The 18,941-nt window shown below is 42.7% G+C and overlaps 1 protein-coding gene across 13 annotated transcripts in view; it reads left to right on the top strand.

Annotated features, from left to right (window-relative positions):
* The window catches only part of LOC125720343 (receptor-type tyrosine-protein phosphatase delta-like), a 274,785-nt gene that overhangs the window by 101,541 nt on the left and 154,303 nt on the right, over positions 1-18,941 (top strand). For 12 of the 13 annotated variants that reach the window (XM_048995623.1, XM_048995619.1, XM_048995625.1 and 9 more), the window contains exon 7: positions 11,754-11,814. The gene's annotated coding sequence lies outside the window, so the exon portion shown is untranslated. Of the gene's footprint in view, positions 1-11,742; positions 11,815-18,941 lie in introns of all 13 variants that reach the window. The other variant, XM_048995620.1, reaches the window with a different exon arrangement.

The raw sequence follows: 18,941 nt of genomic DNA, 5'->3' as shown, positions 1-18,941 counted from the left end.
ATACAGCCAGAACGACATCGACTCCGTCAATTACATTTGAAGTACAGTATGCGGCCACCATTAGCTAAGAGGTTGATAATTGACACTTTCTACTGTTGTGTTTGTATAATGACATTCATGATGTAATCCCCAAAGCCGACCCCAATTGTTGAGATCTATTTTTTGTGGAAAAAACACTTATATTCAGGCCAATACAATAAATATATCATTCTAAATTTCCTTCAGGATTAATAAAGTATCTATCTATCTATCTATCTATCTATCTATCCATCTATCCATCTATCCATCTATCCATCTATCCATCTATCTATCTATCTATCTATCCATCCATCCATCCATCCATCCATCCATCCAAAATATCAATAATTTCCATCTTCCTTAAGGAAAGGCACACTTCCTTCTTACAGTTTTTTATGTCTTATGTAGGCAAAATTATGTCACCGCACTGCACCGCACTGCACACAAACAACAGCAATGTTTTAATCAAAAGCAGGAGTAACTGGGTAATCCTACCATAAACGTTAGCTTCCTCTGCACTGCATGTTTCGTTTGGAGTGCGACAGCAGCAGATGCTTGGGGGAAGCCTTATCTTACGTTAGCTGATCCTGCTGACAGCTTTCTGGATGGGGGGGGGGGGGCAGGTGAAGCGATCGATGGCTATATGGAGTGAGGGGTGTCTAGGGCTGTGTTGTGGCTCTGCTGCCCTGGACTGACAGCGGCTGTAACGACCACAAAACGTGCCCCGGTCCCATCGCACATTCGGCCCACATTCCGTCTGGATCCAGGGGACCTTGGTTATCTCTGCCAGTAACAATGATACCTGTGCTCATTCATAAACTCAGTCAGCCTTACTGAAGACTGGGAGTCTGCTGTAGGGAGTTGGTAGACGTGAGCCTTCAGCATCAGAGCTGAGAAGGATTACCGCGCGCTTTTAAAAACTGAGCGGTTCAAGCCATTTCCCGTTACTTCCCGGGTCCCCACACGGTGAAATCAGACAGTGACTGACAGTTTAGCGTAATCCCACCCACGGTGGGTCTCATTCACCCTGCCGCTATCTTGCACAGCAGCACCGTTTTAAGCATGCACGGCCGGGCGCTAATCCAGCGGAATGCGGTTTTGATTGCGATCAGTCGCCGTCATCGTCCTTGTGTTGCAGCTAGCATCCCGTTGTGAGACCCACGAGTGACCAAGGGACACTTTGAGGTCCCGTCTTTGGAGGGAATTTATGGAGATGACATCAGGGTTCCGCTGGTGCCTCAGATTTGCTAAGAGCTGGGGTTGCGTTGCACCCTGGGCAAAAGAGGAGGCTTGTATATTTGTTGTCTCTCATTTCGTGGTTTTACTGTATTAAATAAGTGATGGATGGATGGATGGATACATGGATGGATGGATGGTTGGACTGAAGGATGTATAGATAGATAGATGGATGGATGGATTAATGAGTCCAAGCTGGGTTTACAGTTCTGCTGGTTAGGGAGTAATTACAGATTCACGTCGTTAACCGATCCATAGATTTCCTCTAAATGTTAAGATTTCTCTTTTGTTTCCAGGCTTTAACATGAAATTTAAGGATTGTTTTCTTTTAATCCACCTCCAATGAAGGGTTTAAGACGGCACTTCCCCTGTCGATATGCTCGGCCTCCTCGGCCGTCACTGTGAGCGAAAGCGGAGGCTGAAAGGTCATTTCAGCACCGCGCCGTCGCTAATCACTCCCGCGGCCCCTCACCCTTAATGCAGTCTGCTGATATGCGGCTCAGTTAGTCGGGGATTAATCATTTACTGCGTCACTTTCATTCGCAGGAAAACAGCCCATGACCTGCTTTACGATCCGTGCTGCCCGTGTGGAATCTGCAGATATGAACGCAAATATGCTTTTACCCAATATACTGGCAAATGAATATATTTGCCAGCTAGGAAAATATACCACAGTCTCCTGCCTTCCTGTGAAGTAAACACTTTTCTTTTAACCTTTGGTGGAAACCTTTTTTCCCGTTTCCGAAGACACTAAATGCAGCATCGATCTTTGGCATTGACGCCGCAGTGAAATGCCCATTTCCAAGCTAATTATGGTGTCACTCAATACTGTTTTTTTTTCCACATTCAAATGGGCAATTATACCAATCTAGCCCGATGAAGCGAGACCCTGGGCGTAGCAGCCACACGACACGCTAAGTGTCCCCGGGAAGCGCCCGCTTTCTCGGGTGATGCTTCGCGAGACGTCTTTTTCGCAAGTCATGAAATTGCCCTCACGAGAAAGGCATCGAAAGTTCTTTCGCGTATCTTATCCACCAACGTACAGCCCCCAAACTTGCGCTGAACACAAGGTAAGGGCTGTGTGCTGATTTGCTGGTTCGAGTAACCAATGCACAACCACCCTCGTGTTGGGATTTCTGGGCCATCAACGACAGTTATGCGATGTGTTTGTTGATTATGTGCATGAATATTTCTTTAGCAGAACCTTTTATCCAAAACGCTATACAACTGGCGATGTAAGGTGAACCAGTCCCTGAAACAAATGGGAGTTATGGGGCTTCCTCAATTACTTAATGCTGAAATCACTCTGCTGAGCATAGGATTCGAACCCACAACCTTCTGATTGCAGTTAAAGCCTCCTAACATACTGCCGCACACATACTGGATATGTCACATGCAAGGCATTGTGCTATAGTAGCGATAAAAATGGCTTGGGTGCTGAATTAATTTCTTGATCACAGAAATCAATGCGAGAAATCTATCTCCTAATCCCATGATAATTTGTAATCATTAACAATGCATCACACTCAGAAACCTACCATCGCATGCCTATATTCTCGGGAATGCACGGTGATGATAGTGATCAGTTCAGTGCCACAGTATGACACTATGTTTATACGGGGTTTGGTAGCGACTGGTTCTTGGCGACTCTGTTGTCCTTGTTGACAGGCGAGATGATTACCTCTTATGCTTCATCTTAGCCATACACAAGAGGCAGCCGTTAATGACTTAGATGGCAAGGAGAATATTTGAATAAAGAAAGTTCATTAGAATTAATTCAAATTGCAAATAAGCCTTTATTGCGAAGCATGAGAAACTTAATAGTTTTCCGCTCTAAATGAGATGCAGAATAAATCTGGGCTTTTATGAACTACTCATATCTCAGAGAGATTAAAATTTAGTTTGGGATGTACTTTTCAAAAGAGGATTAAAGTGCAATGCTTATTTTTGAACGTTATCTAGGGTTTCTCAGCGTTCGGTTCCCTGCAACACGATTCCTGTAGCTATTTTTGTAGCAGTGAAAAACAGCCTTTTCCTCGTGCCTTTCTTTACGTAAATGAGAACAGTTGTTTTATTTTTACCACGGGGCCGTGGGGCTATCGATTTGTAATCTGTGCGTCTACGGGTCTGTCCATCTTTGGGGTCTCCTTTCTCGAGCTTGTTGGCAGTCCCTCCCCCGAGGCACTCTTACAGCGCGCATCCCCGATTTGCATCGTGGCTTGCAGCGTTCGTAAGTTCTGCTGAGGCCTGTGGATGTCGACAGAATCACTGGGCAGAGCAGCTGCCACTCCCTCTTGGTTTTAGAGGAGAATTCGGAATGGAAAATGTTGCATGGCCATGTGTAAACTGTACATTGTCGGGGCTGATTAGTTTCAGGATTTGTCCAGGAGTCCTGAGAAGACATTCTACAGCATCTCAGGTGCATAAACTGAAGGTGCAATGGCCGACTGTTTTCTCCAATGTTCGTTTTACAAACACATCTATAATTTAGACTGGGGTCTGACAGCTTCAGGGATGGGACTTTGAGTCTCCTTTCTCTCTATTCAGGGTGTATCCCTGCCTTGTGCCCTCTGCTGCCTGGAATCGGTGACCCTGTCCACAGTAAGTGGCTTAAGGATGGATCGATGTATCTTGTAGCCCCAGAATCCCACGCCGAATGAATGGTATGGAAGATGGATGCAAGTGTTATAGTATGGGTGATATGTTAGCTTAACCCATGCTTTGGTTTTAGTGCATATTGATCTAGTTCTTCATTTTGATTGAGATACCCTCTTCCATGTTTTCTCCAATTTTATTATTGCTAAAGCCTGCTTTTCTGATTTGATTAATCTTCTGAATCTGTTAACTAATTACTCCAGCAAGTCTGTTATTTCTTAAGTCCGTTACAGCATTGGATGGATGCTGTGTTGGTGCGGTAATAGTATATCACCCACCACCCGTTAGCCTTCGTCTTCGATAATACCGAGGATTCCTTGCCGTCGCTTGCAAAGCCGCCTGTGCGATTTATGGTGTGATTTATGGTTGTCGTCACACGGAGCCGTATTATGAATGTTTCAATTGAATGACTCAGTATTGTTTGGAAACTAAGGAGACAAGACTTCTATCCAGTGGGGCAGTGTGATCGACCTGCTCGCAGTATGCAAAAAATTAATTGCTGAAAAGCATTTTAAAATCCAAGCATTCCATCCATCCATCCATTTTCCAAACCGCTTATCTTTACTGGGTCGCGGGGGGTCCGGAGCCTATCCCAGAAGCAATGGGCACGAGGCAGGGAACAACCCTGGATGGGGGGCCAGCCCATCACAGAATCCAAGCATTAAACAAAGCAAATTTTTATATATGCACACACACACACACACACACACACACACACGCACGCACACACACACACACACAGGTTTATAATTATATCTTTGTGGGGACTCTCCATTCATCTCTATTAGGAAAACTTTAATCCCAACATGATGACCGTAACCCCAACCCTAACCTCTTTGTCTAACATATTTTTGTGCAGGAATTTTGATACTGATGCTGTATGCTCAGTTACTGAGGACCTTTCAGTTACTCCTGCCTTGGCTGTACATCCCCCATGTCTTAATGGCAGAATTTCTGGGGGGGGGAAGATCATTAATATGTAACAAAGATGAATAGTAGATTAAAAGCAGATGAAGGCAAATACTATCATTTCAGTATATTCCTATTTACACTTTGGCCAGTGAAAATGATTGCACAATTGCAGTTTGCTGTCCGGATGTTCCAGTGCAGTGGAGATCCCCACTTGTTGACTTATTGTATTCTTGTACCAGGGCAGATCCTGAAAAATGAATACAGTACAACGCAAAAAAAATATATATATCACCCATTCGTGGTTGTGAATTAACTGCATTAAACCGCTATTAGATTAAACTGTATTAAAAGACAAATAATTTTACCTCCTCAGACAAAAAGTGCATATTGAGTTTTGAGTGTCGTCTGCATCATAGTCACTTTGTATGACTTACATATAAATGTGAAACATCCCCAGGTTCACTGCAGGAGTAACGCTTAAGCGCTTGTTAATCGGCTACTAAATTACTATATGCTTCTACTGTATATTGCTTGTATTTAATAGCCGTAATTTAATATAGAATGATCTTTTTTTTACCCCATATATATCTTATTGTAGTTAAAAGTAGTAGTTTTGCTATTTGTTGGTTCTGCATGCTAATGGCCAGTTAGCTTCCTTTAGCTGTGCTGTGGTTTGCTAGAGAGGCTTATTGGCAAAACATGAATTATGTGGACATTAAATACAACTTTAAGGCCACATAAAGCATAAAGTTGTGCACAGCTACTCAGCAGAGTGGAGGTCAAGTGCGATTGGAAGCCATAAACCCCCCCGAGTGTGGTCTCATGCACGAATGGGGCACCTGGCATATCTGGCACTTCGTTAACGCGTAAACAGACACTTGCGGCATATAATAGTAGCTAATAACTCTGTCAGTTACCCATATTTACCATTTCTTACCGTTTGACTGTGTTATCTGGCATAAAATACCCTGATAAACATCAGGATCACACACAGAGCAGCCAAGATCATTGTACTTCCCATTCCAACTCTATCTGACGAAAACCACAGACCTGTCATTCCCCTCCCAGGAACCCTAACCAATGACTCTAGTCACCCTCTTAACACACAGTTTACTCTGCTGCCATCAGGTCGCAGATACAGGACTCTGAAATGGACACGGGTTCGCATTGGCAAGAGTTTTGTCCCCACTGCCATAGCTGCACTTAACTTGCCACATTAATCTTGTACCCATCAAATCCCCGCTACTAGTTGTGTGTATATTGGGTGTATATGTTTATGTGCCTTTTTATGTATTTGCACCCAACATGTTTAACATGTTAGAGGCCGGTAATGAACTTTGCTTGTATTGGAACAGACTGTGAAGACAAGTATCCTTATCGGACAATAAAAGCTATCTATCTATCTGTACTGTTCCTGACAGTCCATGTTGTTCTTTTTGTGGTAAATAATGAGCAGCCTTGTTTTGTTTTGTAAGCTCTTTTTTTGGCGTCGTGTGTCTTTATTTAGACTGTGTCTTAACAGGATACAGTTACACAATTGATACGCCACTGGGTTCTAGCCGCGTTTGCAGCGGTGCGAACAAAATGCAAATGTCCGCCCTTTAAATCGCCCGCTTCGTCGGAGGATTAACGACGTAAGGAGCTAACGGCTAGTCAGCATGCGTTTCTCGATTAATGTAGGCTTGCAGATCCACCCCAACATCACGGACGGATTCCGAGATGTGTAACATGCGTAAACTTGTAGTACTATAATATTCGTAAGACGTAGCGCGCGACTGTTTTGCAGTTATGTGGGAAGCGTCTCGCGCCTGTCAGAGCATTAGCATTTTTAGAATCGTTAGGTCCGGCCTTCAGGCTGCGCCCTCAGCTCGGATCAGGACTGTCAGTTTGGATCTCAGCAGGACACTTTAGGATGTGACAGCCGTAGGATGGGGCTGACGGAAGTGCTCCACGTCCTTAACTTGCACTAGCATATGCAGGCAATAATATTATTTATCATTATAATTTTTAAGCTAATTAAGCGTTCCAGTTCTTTTACGGGTCATGCTCGAAATTCATTAGGTAAAGTTAAGAATGAACACTTGCATCCTTTTAATGACTTATCTCCTTCACTCTAAGTGACATTAATGTCTGCTATAATGCATTTAATTTTCCCTTTCTTCATTTGTGCATTATAAATGTCAAGCGAATTCTGTTTCGCTGAACACGTGGTTCCTGATGAGTCGCCCGCTTCATTCTCCGCATTTGCGTTTTTATTTCTCTTTTATAGACACATTTTCTAATAGATGTTAGATTGGCCGTCCGCTTAATCATACAAGAACATGACTTGTTCTTATGTTACATTAAAATGTCATTTTAAGACGTTTCAGTAGGTGTCTTTGATGCCTTTCATTTATGATACTCTTACATCCAGCCTATTTTGCTACTATCTAGGTTCGGCTTAGAAATCTGTCAAAACGGTTCTTTCTGAAACTAATTATTGCAATTATTATTTAATCTTTTTCAAAATTTTGCACAGGAAAGGCACTTATGTTCAGTTGTCAATTATATCACTTTTTCTCTTTTTCATATATTTTTTCTGTCCATCTTCTAACAGTTTATCATAGTTAGGATCAACAGGAAATCTATGCCAGGCAGCACAAGGATTGGGCACACCCTGGGCGGGATTGGGCACGCCCTGGGCAGTATTGGGCACGCCCTGGACGGGATTGGGCACGCCCTGGACGGGATTGGGCATGCCCTGGATGGGATTGGGCACGCCCTGGACGGGATTAGGCACGCCCTGGACGGGATTGGGCACGCCCTGGGCGGGATTGGGCACGCCCTGGGCGGGATTGGGTACGCCCTGGGCAGGATGCCAGTCCATTTCAGGGCACAACTACACACTAGGAGAGATTTATAGATGCCAGGTGACCTAACAGTAAGTCTTTGGACTATGGGAGGAAACCCACACAGCATGGGGAGGGCAAGTAAACGCCAAACAGCCCCGGAGGTGTGAGGCAGCAGTGCCACCCCTGTAGAAACCCCCCACTGCCCATTGCCCCCCACCGTGCTTTCCTTCAGGGTGTAGGGAGTACCCAACAAAAAATGTTATGCTATGTGATATGTAATATTCTTCCTCTCAAATTAACAAGGCACCCCTGGGCAGTGGCATTTTCATATATCACCATTTTAAAGGCCTATTTATAAGCCAGTACAATAAGGAACATGCTGTAGCATGAATGTTTTTACACTTTATGGTTCTGTAATCTTATTGTTTTTATTAACAAGATTAATCTTCATTATTGTTTATTGAGATTGGAAGGTACAGAAGATGTACTTTTACTAGTGAAGTGAAGAGTTTATGAGGGTATATGATGAAAAGGAGCAGTCAAACAGACGTATGCGATTCTTGATTTTCTGTCATGTCAGGCAAAACTTTGACATATTTGATGTTATTTGGCTGGATCTGTATCTAAACCTTGCTGATCCTATGCGAGGGATTGAGATACCTGGTCGTGCCCCCAAGGCTGAAAACTATCTCCCCAAATTACTCAGGGAACAGTCGCCATCGGTGTGCTTTTCGGTCATTCTGCAGCCAGTTTGATTTGGCCCAGAGGACTTAAGCGCTGTGTATGCAGACCTGTTGACAGTATTGTGGAATAAGCACCCAAAATCAACAGGAAGTCATGTAACGGAAGATCCTTATGGGGATTTGCTGGGATTGTGCAGTAGTTCTGCCCGTGTGCTCAGATATCTGAATCTATGCCCTGCGCTCAAAACGAGCACATGCTTGTTGGTGGACCAGTGTGGCGTTACTGTGTTTCCGGAGAAAGCTAACTGAGGAATTCACGGGTCTGACCCGGACCTTCACAAACTCATTAAGGAGGTCTGCCTTTTCCTTCTCTACAGCATAGTGTCAGCGTGGTGCCCGGTTTCTCAGCTCTGAATTGGCAGGGTGTGCAAAAGCTGTTACAACCTTGCAGTCATTATGTGCTGCTAATATCCAGGAGCATCCACATTCCCTTATTTGTCTACAGTCTTTTCTACACTCCCTAAACTCCCACTAAACTTCTAAACTCCTGCATGTGTCCAGCGGATTCTACCATATATTGGCTGCGGTGATGTAGATCGTTCTGTTCTTCCCTCTTTCGCTTCTTTAGGATGGATGTTTATCAGAAGAAAATACACATTGAGGAATATCAAGATGATTAACGTCTCTAGTTCTGGACACACTCATTAGTCTCCGTGAGTTTTAATATATGCAAAATCTAACCCTTTCTAACATGCTGATTATACTCATTAATTAAGACATTCATTAGGACAAAAACTACAGGAGTTCCTGAGGTGACACACTGAGAATATGGCATGCACACTCACTGGCCACTTTATTAGGTACAGTGAGGAAAATATCTAATCAGCCAATCACATATATGCAGCACGATGCAAAAAGTCCTGCAAATACAGGTCATGAGCTTCAGTTAATGTTCACATCAAACACCAGAATGTGGGGAGCAAGGTGATTTAAGAGACCTGGAACGTAGAAGGGCTGTTGGTGCCAGACAGGCTGGTATGAGTATTTCAGAAACTGCTGATCGACTGGGATTTTCACATAAAACCATCACTAAGGTTTACAGAAAATGGGTCGAAAAAGGAAAAAAAAAAAAAACATCCAGTGAGCAGCGGTTCTCTGGGTGAAAATGCCTCGCTGATGCCAGATGTCAGAGAAGAACGGCCAGACTGGTTCAGGCTGATATAAAGGCAGCAGTAACTCAAATACTCACTCATTACAACCAGGGTGCGCCGGAGAGCCTTTCTGAACACACAGCGCGCTGAACCTCCAAGCAGATGGGCTCCAGCAGCGGAACTCCACACCGGGTGCCACTCCTGCAAGCTAAAAACAGGAAACTCAGGCTACAGGAGGTGCAGGCTAACCCGAATTGGACAGTGGAAGACTGGAAAAATGTCGCCTGGTGAGATGTGTCTCAATTTCTGGTGCGACTTTCAGATGGTGGGGTCAGGACTTTACGCAAACAAAATGAAAGCGTGTATCCATCCTGCCTTGTACTAACAATGCGGCCAGCTGCTGGTGGAGTAATGGAGTGGGGGGATCTTATCTTGGCACATTTTGGCCCACTGAGTGTCGTTTAAATCAGTGTTTCCCAACCCAGTCCTCGGGGAACCCCGGACAGTCCACGGTTTTGCTCCTTCCCAGCTCCCAGCCAATCAGATACACCGAATACCTGGTACAGGTGCGCTGGGAGCCAAGTACTGGGAATACCGACATTGTTGCTGATCATGTCCGTCCCTTTACGACCACAGCGTACCCAGCAGGATGACACGCCATGTCACAAAGTTCATATCATCTCAGGCTGGTTTCGCGAGCATGACAATGAGTTCGCCGTACTCAAGTGGCCTCCACAGTCAGCAGATCTCAGTCCAATAGAACAGATATGGGATGTGGTGGAACGGGAGATCCGCATCATGAAGATGCAGCCGACACATCTACAGCAGCTGTATGACGCCATCATGTCAACGTGGAACAAAGTCTCTGCAGAATGTACTGTAGATTCACATTGTTGAATCTTACGCCACAAAGATAATAGCTAGGTGTATCTAATAAAGTGGCCAGTGGGTGTATATTATTATGTAATGAAATATAATGTATAGATGTATAGGAATATGTTTGTAAGCATCTTATCTGACTTGACTATATTAACTGTGTTCATTAGTATAATTCCTAGAGAAGAATGCGATTTATCTGTGAATAAGGAATCTCCATTTGAAGGCGTGCTGTAGTAAGCACTGGATAAGCTAAAACTGTTCTTTAACTATAATGCTTATAGACACCCACTGGGCATCAACGCATATGGTGGAATTATTATTTTAATTAGCTGAGATACTTAATCTTCGTATTTAAGCTACAGAAAGTCTGTAAAAAATGTCTCCAGTTCAAATGCACTCAACAAGACTAATGTACCTTTTAAGGGCCAAATTAATCGCAGACAAGGACTGATGTTCTTGGTGTCATATGGGATGGTGCTTCTCTGTTGGTTATGCTGATGATGCTGTAAGTGATATTGCTGGGAAGGAAAATGTGCTGAGGTTTCAAAAGACAATAATAATACTTACGATGATGTCGGTGCCTCGTGTTTACTGCCTTTCCGGCTTCATTTATGGGGAAATCGGCGTAAAGAGTTGGTCCTTGAGAAATCCTTAGTCATTTGTATTACTTTGAATGTTTTATGAAAGTCATTTCCTTCATGTCAAGCGAGTCGCCGTTCACATTTGGACAGCAGGTATGAAAGTTTAATTAAAACATTCACATAAAAAGTGAAACTCAGCTAGATGATGTTGGAACAACAGCAATGAGTTCTCTGGATGGTCCTATCACTCCCCCCCATCTAATCCTGACTCCTCCCACACCTCCCACCTTCTACAATCTCTGGCCCCCTTACACACTTACATTTTTTTTTTTTATTGAAAGCCCAACTGCATGTGACTTGTGGTTGACCATGTCTGCATCTGTGGGAACCCGTCTCGTTGTGCTGCTTCAGTTTTTGTACGATTTGCCTCAAACATTTGGTCAGTTCCGGATCCCTAGCCATGTAATGCATCTTCAAAGATCGAATGACGTCCATTAAAGAGTTTTTGAGTTATTGCAATAACAAGATACATGTCTGTTGTGATAGCGTAGCCACAGACCTATGTATTCCCCATGCAGGAAATACAAATATAAAATATAACTCATGGTATATATGAAATATCTGGTTTTGGTTTTCCTTTCAGGTAATATCCTAGGAAAGTTTTATGCTTCAGGCTGCACTTCATTGACATTGTACATGATGACAATAAATTGAATGTAATGTAATCGAATGTAATCAAACACATGCTATGCTAAGATCATCATATTTGTAAGCAGGCCTGACTAATTGAATGCAGGTCTCTTGCAGGTCTCTTGCAGGTCTCAGGACAGAGAGCATTCCACCTCTGACGTTCACGTCTTCTGCCTAAGTAAGATCACTGATTTATTCATTCATTTTACCTTTTGCTTGGAATGTGAACAGTATGAATTCATATCAGGTGTGTGTGTGTATATGTGTGCATGTATGTTTATCTTTATATATGCTTATCAATAAATAGACATTCATATGCATGTTGCAAGTATGTAATTGATTATTAGATCATCTCTGTTGTGGGAAGATGGACCTTTTCAGAGCTTTATTCCTCCCACTGCTTGATTACTATTGTCTGGCACGAAATTATTACACAATAAGACGGCACATCAAAAGCTGACCCACCACTGGGTTTGTTTGCTGACCGTAACTCTGATATACTTCCATTTCCACCTTTTTGGAGTATTTACGGTACTAGGGCAACCCCAGATTGCTCAAAATTGATGTGATTACAAAATGCACACAAATGCCCATGTAACCAAGCATCCATCGTGAAACCTCAGCCTCAGCGATATACAATTACATTTACCTATCTCTTACCGGGTAGGACACACTTTTGCCTCCAGAACCACATCAAGGGTAGATGACTTCATTGATTCGGAGAAGCTATTCTGCACGCCCCTAATGGACTGGGCTGATATATAAGCGCTTGTAGGGAAAATCTCAGATTGTCGGAACTGCCATGTTCGGCACAAGCAATCATTCACGAGTCGGTTGGATTTGAAATATTAGCCGTTCTTAGTTGGAACTTGCTTAGCTGAGTAATAACTGAACCTCAGCCTGGATCTGCCGTGCTGTATGTATTCATTTGTAGCCACGTGATTGGCTGTTTAGAAGCGCAGGCTGCTTATGTTAATGAGCAGGTCTACATAATAAACGGGCCATTACTTGTGGAGCATCTTTACAATAAATTGCAATTTACATTCTGGGGTGGGACAAAAATGACTTTGCTAATGCTTTGAGGTTTCAGAAAGAAGTCAAGCATCTTCCAAAATACATTAACGCAGCCATCAAGGTCACAGGACAACCAGCACGCTATTCATTTCACTTGATAGTCACATGTGTCCCATGTGTATTTACCACAAATTGCACTGCAAGGCAATCTAACTCATAAATATTGCCGCCTGGCAGTGCTCCTTAAGACAGCAAAGGTGCCAGTGCAGCTAAAAAGCTATTTTGCGATGGATGCATCTAAGCGAATCGTGTGTCAACAACAAACGAGGGCTCTTTCACATTTGCTTCGCTTGTTATCACTGCAGTCAGTCTCCTATGACCAGCAATATTGTATCACACGGATGGCACAACTGCCGCGTGTAAATTCTAGAACTGTCCGTCCGTTTAGCAAAAGATGTGTTCACGTGACTGGGATGTTGGGCTTTTCGACAAGCGCATTGATTTCGGACCTGCAGCTGGGTGATTCCGTTAAAGACGGTCGAGATTCTCCTAAGCCCGGGATCCCTCGCAGTTTGAAATAGACTGTTTGGTAGGATGTCAAAGACAAGTCTGATAAGATGGCTACTCCTAGGTTTATTTATCCTCTGTGTTTTCTGATGGCTGACACAAAAAATCTGGTATGACAAATTGCACGTTGCTGGCACATTTGGCTGACAATCTTTCTTCTAAGGGAGCTAAGCCCAGGCAGTGCACACATGAAGGTATTACAGCTGATGTTACTGTTACCCTGCCTACACAATATTCCTTAAAGAATCTCAGGCTGTAGACACACCTATCGGACAGGTGAAGGTTGGCTTGCGGGGCAGAATCGGAATGTGTACAACGTATAATCCAAAAAGTCAAAACTGACTACTCGTAAGTTCAAATTGTCATTTCGCTGAGCTCTCATCGAGTTCATAGAATCCCCACCAGGGTATCATTAATACTAATAATCAGCTAATGACTGATAAACATTTAAAGTGGAATTTCGAAATTTATTTTTGCAGCTTTTTTTTTTTTTTTTTTTTTGACGTAAACTTGCATTGCGCAAAGGTTGACAGCGATATTATGATGTGTCAAATCATGGGTGGAATTTAATCAATGCCCCCATCAAGGCTAATGTAATAAGCACTCAGCGGGGGTAAAATTAGCATAGCCAGAGGGTCTCCGAGGAAGCCTGTCATACAGTATTTGCGTATGCATAGTTTACGATGAATTGCATATACATTCGACCTCGATTAAAAAAAACAAAAAACAAAACAGGGAACAGAAAATATAGTGCAACTTATGGGGGTTTTCACGTAAAAAGCCATTTTGTTTAACGTATGATTTTTAACTGTGGTAGCTTTGAACCCTGCAGATTAGTCATGTACAGCAAGGTTAGCTAATGACCTGAGGGGGCGTACGGTCCCCGTATACATGTAATCCGAAAGGCGGGCCGTTGAATTGAACCAATAAATCAGGCAGCATGGAACAAATAATTCTGTATAGATGAGTGAACTCACATAAGTTAACTAAAGTAACAATTTTTATACGCTGAGGCCCAGGGTTTTGTGGGTCTGTGCAATTAGCAATGCAGCCCGTAAGTTCTACAGCGAGTCCAATATTAAAGGCCTTTCTTTAAAAGGAAAACGGTAGTAAATCGCATAGAGATTGAACGCAAAAGCTCATCATTTCTCATTATTTCACACATACAGTACGCAATAACTGGCGTATTAGCAGTGAACTCGCAGCTCTGCGGACGCAGTCTCATTATCGTTTCTGGCTGACTTAGGCTAACCTGTAACTACTCCAATGATTCTCCCAAATGGCAGGGACTATTTAAAACTCCGGCATGACTTTGATGTGTTTTGACAGGCCGTCTGAAGTTTTACCCTTCGTCTGCGGTAAGGTGGCAACGAATAAAAGATCACAGGAGGCTTTTTTTCCGAAAAATTACACTTATCTTTGTTCCACCAGAAGATTTTTTAGGTCACTTACTGCCATGTTCCCATTTATTAAAATACTATAATTACCATATGAGTTAAATCATCCGTGATAATTATGTAGTCTGTGATGTCTTCTTCAACAGCTCATATAAAGGGATTATCGTGCATTGGGTCCACACCACAACCCTGGCAGAAATGATTTCTTCACATCCTCTTATAAAAGTGTCAAAAAGTAAAATATCACTTTTTACATTGCTTTCTGCGCCTCGTCAAGTGTATTTGAAAAGATATCTAGCCATTCCAGTTTTATATTTCTTATGAAGAAAATTCCTAATGTTTTATTGATAAGATAATAGAAATAATACAATCCGTGCAATTATATGAAAATTAATTAAAGAAAGAATTTGGAATGGTAAGGAGAGAATTCACAGTGATAGCTATAAGCTGTGTGTCTGTGTCTGTGTGTGTGTATATATACCTTATACCTTATGGGGACCAGTCCCCACAATGTGATGGATACTCATTTTTTTCCCTTATGGGGACCAGTTTCCTAACCTTAATCCAAACTCAATTTAATAAAAATCTGTGACTACAATGAAAAAACTAAAAATGCGATCTTGTATTTTGCCTGGTTACTTATGCTTCGTTAGGGCTTAAGATTGTCATAGTTAGTGTTTGCAATTTCCCAATAGAAATGAATGAGTGGTCCCCATAAAGATATGTTTACATAATGTGTGTGTGTGTGTGTGTGTGTGTGTGTGTGATATATAAACGGAACATGTCAATAAATAAAGAACAAAAATGTACAAAAAAAATCTTTCTGGGTACCTTCCCTACACATCTAAAGCGGAGCGGTTTTATTGGCTCAATCTGCAACCAGATGTCAAATTGTCTGGGTGCAACATCACTTAATTGGAAGCTTTGTAATTACTTAATTAAAAAGAAGAAATGTAAGCAGTTTAGGTAATGAAGAATTAAATCCAGGCAGAACAATAATTCGTTACATTTAAAGTGCTGGGGCTCTTCTGAATGTGTTCAGTTTGAATGAAATTTTTAATTACTAGAGTAATTTCCAAAGGAGGTTTCCGTCTTCTGTTACAAATCAAACCTGCTCAATGTGCTTGATATTACTGTCGATTTTATGTCAGGTGAAGTAAAAAAAATAGCAATTAAGTTAGTTGCTTTAAAATAAATTTTCTGGAAATGTGTAATATATTTGGTATATTTGGCTTTCCCCGATTCTGTGCATAGTCTCTTTCTGTGATTGCTTTCTTGGATTTTCATGCTCCATAAAGAATGCGAAATGGAAAATCTCTGAAATTGGCCTTACATTGATTTGCCGGTTACACTCGTTCTGCTCTCTCAGATTCACTTCCAGATTTCAGTAAATATTGTGATCAAATTGTAACACTCATTTCCGGGCTTCTGGAAAGAAAAGGAATGTTATATAGTTAGCATTATATAGACGTTTTAATGATATAAACAAATTCTAAAGAAAAAAAAAAAGTTAAAATCTCTGTATTTAATTTAATTAATATCAGAAACATAAGAAAAAGTATGCTGACGTCGTTATACATTAATTACCGTGATACAATTCTTGAGTCTACACACTTGGTGCTTGGTCTTAATATTATAGAACACATGAAATATTACCTGAAAATGTACCTTTAAGTCATTACAAAGTAGCTGACCTCTGTGTGGCTTAAAAGTTGTTGGATATATTCAGTCAAATAACTGTCATTACATTAACTTCAGAGAAAAGAAAAACGTAACATATACCCTGAGTGACCATAACTGCTGGCAACCACTTATAAATATGAGCATGTAATCCTCAGTATTTCTGAACCAAAATAATATTTTTACAAAACCCAGTAGTATATATCGCCTATCATAGTTAACTTGGCTTCCATATTATTTGTCCTTTTTGAACAAGTGTTTCTTTAGGTTCGATCTTTTAAGAGTTCTGAGCTGTTTCTCATACTTGGCAGTCTATGAAACCTTGGCCTGCTTGACACAAAACAAATGACAGGGTCTGTTTATATGCAAACACCCTCCAGCCAATGACTGTTTTCCATGCCGCAAGCCGATATGATGCAGGAAAGAAAGCCTGCCCTTGTGGGAGGAGCCAGCTGTTCGCTGTCCATCATAGGAATTCCGCTTATGAGAGCTTGACATACACCATAATGTTCTGAGGGCAGAACAATTAGATGTTTTGATCCCACCTCCTGTAGTTACTTGGACCCACCTCCTCTACAATCTGATTGGTTGACTCTCTGAGCCAATCATTTTTCGTGTTGCCCTCAGAGCATTTTTGCGCAAGGTAAACTCCCCCGAGCAGTAATTACCACTTGAAGTAGACACAGAAATCTGACTGTGGACCGAGCTGTAAGCCTTAGCTATATGTTTGTGCTACAGCTATCGACCAAAACAGTTATGAGCAGAACACCAGATGACCCTTTGTAGTAAGGAATAGACAAAATGAGAATCTGGAACCCATAATGAGTGCAAATGTAGCAGTTTGTCAGTCCATGATTGGTTTTAACCTGCTACCCAAAGTTTACATTATTGGCTCCTATTGGGCTAAACTAGGCAGCGATTGATTATGCAATAAACATACCGCCTACCTTGGGCTTCAAAGTCTCATTTCTCCCACCCCCACAGTAAAATAATATACTTATTTGGGTTTAATGATTATTTATGCTGGAGGTCTCTTCAAAGCAATGCAGACAATTAAAGGTTCTCCGGCATATAAAATCGGTAGCCTTCCCCTTGATTGAAATACAATTCTTTTAATGTTTACCAAAGATTTTTGCAAAAAAATGAGACATCTACCCACCCCCCACCCCCCCCAACCCCCCACCAATGCCCTGATCCATATGATGAAGGACTTGACCTGTAGTCTGTCTTATCTTAATACCTGGAATCTGAAAGAGGCTCCCCATATGGAAAACTCATTAAAGATGTGGCAGAATCCTTCGTTAACAAGGGCCGTGTTCTCCCACCCCCAGACCTTGTGTGATGGTAGAGCTTCAGGGGTTCGCCACTGAAGACAGAGATGAGTAAGAGAGATGAGCCCCCGATCCCCACCCACCTGCCAGACATGCCCCCGTCCAACAGTGACCAGATATGGGGGTCAACCCTGGGCACTTTTTAATCAGGTGTACTTTGTGCAAGCGAATGAATCTCGTACCATGAGGCTCTGAGCGTGAAAGTCCACGTTCAACAGCTTCAGACGTTCCCCACACGCCTCACTGAAGCTGGAACCCGTAACTGGGTCAGCCTCTTTAATTCCAGCGGCTGGCTCTCTGTTCTTGGTCGGCCACTTTCTGATTATGAGGAAAAGGAAATTGGAAACCCAACCCACACAATCACAATATGTGCAATACTTGAGGTTGATGATTCCATTATATATATAAAAAACAAACCCTTTGTTCTCAGAGATGATGCTGTAATTGATAGCCATATCCCTGTATATATATGTCTATCAATTACAGATAAACTACAGCATCCCTACCATCTCTGAGAACAAAGGGTTTGTTTGGTGTACTCCAGAAATGTTTATATCATTACTTATCTTGCTTAGTCTGCTGAGAGTCTCCACATAGATGCAGGAATTCGTACACGCTGGGTATGGCTTTGGAAGGTGTGAATGGGAGAGGGAAATATGTTCGGCGAGATCGAGGAACAGACGCGTGCGTGTCCTAGCCTGCTGAGGCCAGGGCTGCATCTCAGCAGTATCTTGTTTCTATTTTCTATCCCAGAGTCTCTAGCGTCGGCGTTAAACGAAGTCAGTCCTGGGTCTGTCAGGAGCAGGGCAGGTAGCTGCATGTTATGCCGGTGTCGCCGATCACCTGCAGCGAACACGGCGGTCCGGGCAGAGGGCTGGCGGCGGCCGGCGTTCTCAGCCGTCATGCCAGCGATCTGCGCTTTCCGGTCTGATGGGGCCGCAGGATTGGCTAATCGGCCCGCTAGCCCAGAATCTAGCGGGAGATTCAGCAGCTGATGACCTGTGTCCGCACCATCAGCATATCGGGGGCATGTGCTGATTGACTACGCTTACTGGCTCCAGTCAAGGCCCCGTTTGGGGGTACCCCTGGGGGGGTCATATTATAATAGGTGTGGATAGCATAGAAAGCTCATTGATAGTGCTGCTGGCTCGTTGTCATGTTTAGGAAACCTGACATCTTGGTGAGCCAAGCAATGTTCAATGAATGCTTGACGCATCATTCCCTGCGGCTGGTAAGAGTCAACAGTTCATTTGGACTGAACCCAGGAAGAAAGAAAAGAGAGAGAGAGACCATATAAAGTTCTCAAAGAGCGGTGA

Source organism: Brienomyrus brachyistius, chromosome 25, assembly GCF_023856365.1.
Source record: "Brienomyrus brachyistius isolate T26 chromosome 25, BBRACH_0.4, whole genome shotgun sequence".
NCBI classification, from domain to species: Eukaryota; Metazoa; Chordata; class Actinopteri; order Osteoglossiformes; family Mormyridae; genus Brienomyrus; species Brienomyrus brachyistius.
This window is presented reverse-complemented; position numbering and strand designations above follow the sequence as displayed.